General features: G+C 41.5%; 1 long non-coding RNA gene across 1 annotated transcript in view; it reads right to left on the bottom strand.

Moving 5' to 3' along the window:
* Positions 1-2,773: 2,773 nt before the first annotated feature.
* Positions 2,774-6,000, bottom strand: part of LOC137233082 (uncharacterized) — a 62,874-nt gene continuing 59,647 nt past the window's right edge. Inside the window, exon 3 of the long non-coding RNA XR_010947288.1 lies at positions 2,774-2,878. This is a non-coding gene — a long non-coding RNA (uncharacterized lncRNA). The remainder of the gene's footprint in view (positions 2,879-6,000) is intronic.

Raw genomic sequence — 6,000 nt, 5'->3', positions numbered from 1 at the left:
TTCTACTTTACATTTTAAAAATATATTTCACTAGCGTGTGTGTGTGTGTGTGTGTGTGTGTGTGTGTGTGTGTACTGTTTTGAAGAAAGATTCTCATCAAACATCAGTTTCTTTCAGAAAAGAAAATAATCTAGCGCAAGGGAAAAACGTCCAACAGCAGAGACAACAGGTACTTCGTGAGAGCACTGCAATCTTTCTCATTGAGTGGAGGTGGGGCAAGCAAAGAAAAAGACCGGGATATTTAAAGACTTGATGCATAATTTATGTGCAGGGTTATTTTTGCAGGCTGTTGTAATAGCAAAGGAGATGGGAAGGCATCAGCAAAAACCAAATGAAAGTGGAGCTTTGATTAATCTCAAAATAAGTCCCCAAGAAAGAAGCCCCATGAATTCCATAGTTCCTCCCTCAACAACTATGGGCAGGTGTGGCTATTTAAAAGCCTCACAGAATTGTGAGGAAAAAAAAACCCATTTGCCCTTCAGGTGAGGTCACTGTAAATGTCAGCGTTCTCCAGCATCCGTAATCTGCAGGGTGGAGATGGGGCAGTTTGAAGCAGAAAACTGGAGCTCTTTCCCCCAAAAGCTAAAGCTTGATGAGTGCTATACATTTATTACAGGCAGTGCCACAAATAATTTGTTGGTAAGTAATAAAAAAACTTATTCAGCAAGGTTGTAAAAATAGTCGACAATGTTCATCCCTTGTGATGCAACAGATGAGTTACAACTGGGCTCTCAGCAACAGCTATCTGTTGAGTGCCTGCTGTGTGCCAGGCCCTGCTCTAGGCTCTGGGCATTCGGCAGTGAACGAAGTTCCTCTACATTCCATTCTAGCTGTGGAGGATAGATGATAGGCAAGTAAACAACTTTGTGAAAAACATAATTCTGGGAAGTGGTAAGTATTATGAAGACATTAAAATCGGATGACTAGATAGAGAGTTTCTAGATGAGGAGAGTGGCCTCAGCCAAGGCAGCCAGAAGAGGTTGCTTTGGAAAGGAGGAGTCATTTGACCTGAGTCCTGCATTATGGGAAGAAGGGAGGAAGGGAGAGGAAGAATTCTACGCAGGAGGTAGCAAGGCACAGGCCCTCAGACCAGAATAAACTGAGTTCTAGACACTGAGAGCAGACCAGTGCAGCTGGAGTGTATGGGAGGAATGGGCAGACAGCATGGTATAGTGTGATGGAGGACATGCATCTACTTGTCTAAATAAGACGTGTATATACAAATCTGGGTTTTAAGGGTGAAGCATAGAGTTTATTTATTAAATAACTGGAGGAAGGGTGGTGGGTATTCAGAAGCCTTTATATACTATTCCTTTAAATAGTAACGTTCCCTACCCACCTAGAGGGGAGGAATGTAATTCATTGTGTACATGTCATTTTGATAATAGTTTCTTGTTTTATTTGCCAGGGCATGGTATTGAGGCTCAATGAAGTTAAAGGACTGCTCAAGGTCATAAAGCCAGGGCTGGTCCACAAGCCTGGCAGGTGTCAGTCCCCTCATGGAAGGGGGCTATGGCACAGGGGGCAACTTCCCCTGCCCCAGCTCACAGATGGTAAGCCTCCTACTGGGCATGACAGCATAGCCCCTTTAAGCTTTGTAAAGGAAGCTGTACTTATGAAGGCAGAAACACACCAGCAGTGCCCATGACATTTGCAAAAGCCTCACATTTCTACTGTAAATTGTCCTTTCAACAGGATAATTTCAAAAAGATGAAGATATGAACAACAGTAGTTGTCCAAACAAGGAATGCACCAAGTGCTGGGCTAAGGACAAAGAAGATATGTCTCTTTAAGAATTCACTCATGAAAAAAGAAATGCTTGGTGTTTGCTGAAATGACACCACAATGTGTGAGAACAAGAGCAGTTTGAAAGTTATTTGACAATTTCAACAGTTTTAAAAATGTTCAGTCCTTTGACCCAAGAATTTTGCTCCTGGGAACATAAAAAAATTTGAAAAACTGTAAGAGTGTTACTTACACATGATTATATCATTTACGGCACTATTTATAATGCATGAAAATAAAACAGAATGGAATATTCCCAAACAAAGGCAAACGGTAGATTGACCATGGAACAGACTCTTGATGAGTTATTGCACTGACATTTAAATTAATCCTTATGGAGATGACACAGCTCCATGAAAAATTACCTAAAATGTAATATTTAGCTGAATAAAGCAGAAAAGGAAAGAATGAGCTAACCTTAATAACACTCTAAAAAATGTGCCAGCACATTTAGAAGACCAAAAACGAACAAGAAGAAAATGTTAAAACTGGCAGTCTGTACCTATGTTGCCATTTCAAGAAGTTTCTTTTGATGCCCTGCTTTTATTTTTTTTGTTGTTGTTTGTTTGTCAAGTTTCTTTATTGTAAAATGATTCTTTTATCCCTATTTCCATACTCTGGGCTCTTTGGAAGGAAATCACTATGCCCACAGCCCACCCTTTTTTTTTTTTTTTTTTTTTAATGTGGGCCCTCTGGTGTGAGGTCACTCCTGCCTGGTTCCCACCCCTTTGTGATGTGGGCCTTCTGGTGTGAGGTCACTCCTGCTTGGTTCCTCAGCTGTTTATGATGGGATGCCCTGCTTTTTATTTCTATAATAAATAAAACACATTCTAGCAAATAATTTGTTTGGAGAACTGCTTTCATCTTGGATGTTGGAAATGACATCCTCCCATCACAGTCCTGTCTTCTGTCCAGTGGTCATCCTTGCTCAGAGCTGTGGGGCAAGGGGAGAGGAGGCAGCAGGAAAGGGAGTTGGAGGGGGGCCTCTGCATGGTCTGCTCTTGCTTAGAATCATGGACGGATGCCGGTGGCAGAAAAACTTGAACATCTTCTGATGGAGGTCTCCCATCCATGTCCTGAGAAACCTTCCTCCCTGAAGAGTACAAGGGAGATGCTGTCATGACAAAGGGTTGCAGATGGTCTGAGATGGCAAACCTTCCATTTGCAGCCTTTGGAGAAATAAAACTCGATGCCAGAAGACCTGTCAGATGTAATGGGCCAACAGAATGGCCATGGAAGACGTTTGTTTCTTTGGCTTAGAGGCATCCAAAATAATTGCACTTCTTCTTTTTCTCTAGTTCATAGTTATTGGTCCCGGTGGGGTGAACAGTAAAAAATAACATAAAATCCCTAAAGTTCTGAATGCCTCACTTGCAATTGTTAGTAGATTTATCTTCCTAATGATCTTCCCATTGATATATCTGTGAAAACACACACACACACACACACACACACACACACACGCACACACACACACACACACATACACCCAATAAAACCTTGCAATATACTGGTAATGGGCTACATTCTTGTAAAAGTTTCCCAAAGGGATTGAGAAATGTTGGAAGTTCGCTCATCCCTAAGCATCTCTAAATGAACAGCACGTCAAAGCAAGAGAAAATGAGAAGGGCTTTTACTTCCCCCCACCCCCACATATCCTTATGTTAGAAACTCAGGGTCTGTGCTGCTGAACATATCACCTGCCTGAATATCCTTCCTCTCACCAAGCAGCATCCTGAGCCATCCACAGGCATTTGCTCCTTCCCTGAACTCCTCCCCTGGCCCAGTGGTACCACCCTTTAACATATCTGGCAGAGACAACTCTCAAGAATGTGAAGCAAATGAGGGTGAGAAAAGGAGACTAACCAGTGCCTCCTGGGAGAAGCAGCAGCAGCAGCGGGGGTGACAGGAAGCCCACTCTCCCTATACTGCTTCTTGCATACAATTTTTATAATTACCTCAAGGTAAGTCAACTTTCCAATAGCCAGGGACCATTCAAGAGAAGACTTGGTTCAGTAGCGCTGCCCTAGATATGGGTCAACATTTGTCAGGAGCTGTGCTCAAACCCTTGCCCTCAGTTGACTGTGCTGACCGATTCTAAGAATACTACCAGGGAGATGGTGATAGGAACCGTGGGAAACACATACACCCCACATGTTAGAAAATGCTGGCCCTGCTCAGAGCTCTCTTCATCCTATCTGAAGACAAAGAAATGCAAGTTAATGCTCAGAGAGTCTCTCATGTAACAGAAGGGAGTATGTTCCCTGGATTTGCAGAGGAAAGGTGAATTTGTGAAAAGTATTTACTAAGGGGACCAAAAGGAAAATTTGGATAACATTTACTCTTTGTTCTCACTAATGTATGTGATAGTATTGTTTATAAAATTAGAGATTAGGAGTAGAAAGTTACAAATAAACGTTTAAGAATTAGGATGACCTTAACTTCATGTTGGCAAAACTGGAAAACACTGCAATAGATCAGTGCCTTTAATATACCGGGAAAAAGGACTTCCCACCTAGAATATCTACCCAGTCATAAAGGTTTTGTTACATATGCAAAGCCTCAAAAAGTGAACTTCCCATACTGTGTTTCTGAGGAGGCTGCTAGTACTCTAAACAGAGAAGAACCGTGAAAACCTAGTCTTTGGGATGCCTTGAATGGCAGGGTGTGGGAGATGTCTTTCCTGCCTCTAGCTCTACACACCATTCTTTTCCTCTGAACTTTATAATCATTGGATGCAACACGCCACCACTATTTTCACTGCACTATTTCCTGCACAATAGCTTTCTGAGAGTTTCAGTCTCTAAAAAGGGGAGGGAGGAAATTTTAGATCTTTCAAAAAGCAGCAACCCCTTTGGATCAGCAACTTCTTGCCTAGAAAAGTATCTCATGGACTCCTCACAGCAGGCTGTACACACAAATGTGTGAGGACCAACACTGCAGCATTGAACTGGTGAAAACCTGGGGGCCCAGTGTCCATCACTGAGTGATCACTGGAGTAATTCCACAGAATGAAATTCTATGTAACAATGAAATATGAAGGAGGTGCATGCATAGAACTGACCCAGCAAAATGTCCCGTTTATCAGAAGCCAGAGTTGCAGAACTGTAAATGAAACGTGCCAGAACGCTTCCGCTGCTGCCGCCCCTCTCCACCCTGTCCTAGGGCCCTGGGGACTGACCTGTTCTGAGGACCTCAAACTACATCTCTGCCCTCTGATTCTGGTTGGAACTCAGAAGAGGCAGGAGGGAAGAAGCAGAGGGTAGACTTTTATTTCCCTGGTTCTCTGTCTGCAAGCTGGCTGGGTCCTGTGACTTGGGCCTCTGTGGGGTGTACCTTCTCTGTCTTCAGGTCTGGAACCACTCCCTTGGTTCTAGGGAGGTGATGGCGCCTGCTGTTAAAGCCCCAGGGGACTGCAGTTTCCCTGCATTCATGCTGCTACAACTTTATACCTAATTCGAATATTAAACTCTCCTCACTTTGTTTGAATTTGAGGGTGTTATTTGTTTCATGTTGCGACGCTAACTGGTACATATAATACAATCCCATTTTTACAACAATGCTTTTCATGGTCAGTTATCTGGAAAGATGAAACCAAACTATAAACAGTTGTAAACTCTAGAAAGTAGATTTGGGAGAAGAAAGAGAAGGGACTATAACTTTTACATTATCTACTCCTGTATTATTGGAATGTTTGTGATGAATCTATGTTACATTATATTGTATATTTATAAAATGAATTATAAATTTATTATAATAAACTAATAACTTAAATAGCAAAAAACCCCACCCAAATACAGAAAATAAAATCAGTACTTAAATTTCTGATCAATAGACCTGGGGTTTCTGAACCAGAATCTAGTTACTGAGAAAGAGCTCATTTACCCTAGCTGATTTCATGTCAGCAGGTTTATATATAGGGAGTAATGGGCTTCTGAATTCATTAAAATATGTGTTTCAAAGCATTTACTGATGTTTCCGGATATAATGGGGGCCCAATGAGGCTTGATGAATGAGATTACTGTATCTCATGATTTAAAGTTTTACTTATATTACATCATATATCAACTTCCTTAAGATTTCAGTAACTAATGCTTTTATTTCATTTTCTGGAAATTTTTTTAAAGCATATTCCATTACAGCATAATATCTGAGAATTAAGTTATTTTTATGCTGTGCCTGTACTTAATTGGTAGGTTTCAGTTCTCCACATGG

Source organism: Pseudorca crassidens, chromosome 10 (genome assembly GCF_039906515.1).
Source record: "Pseudorca crassidens isolate mPseCra1 chromosome 10, mPseCra1.hap1, whole genome shotgun sequence".
NCBI lineage: Eukaryota > Metazoa > Chordata > Mammalia > Artiodactyla > Delphinidae > Pseudorca > Pseudorca crassidens.
The sequence above is the reverse complement of the archived record's forward strand: the minus strand, read 5'-3'. Positions and strand labels throughout refer to the sequence as shown.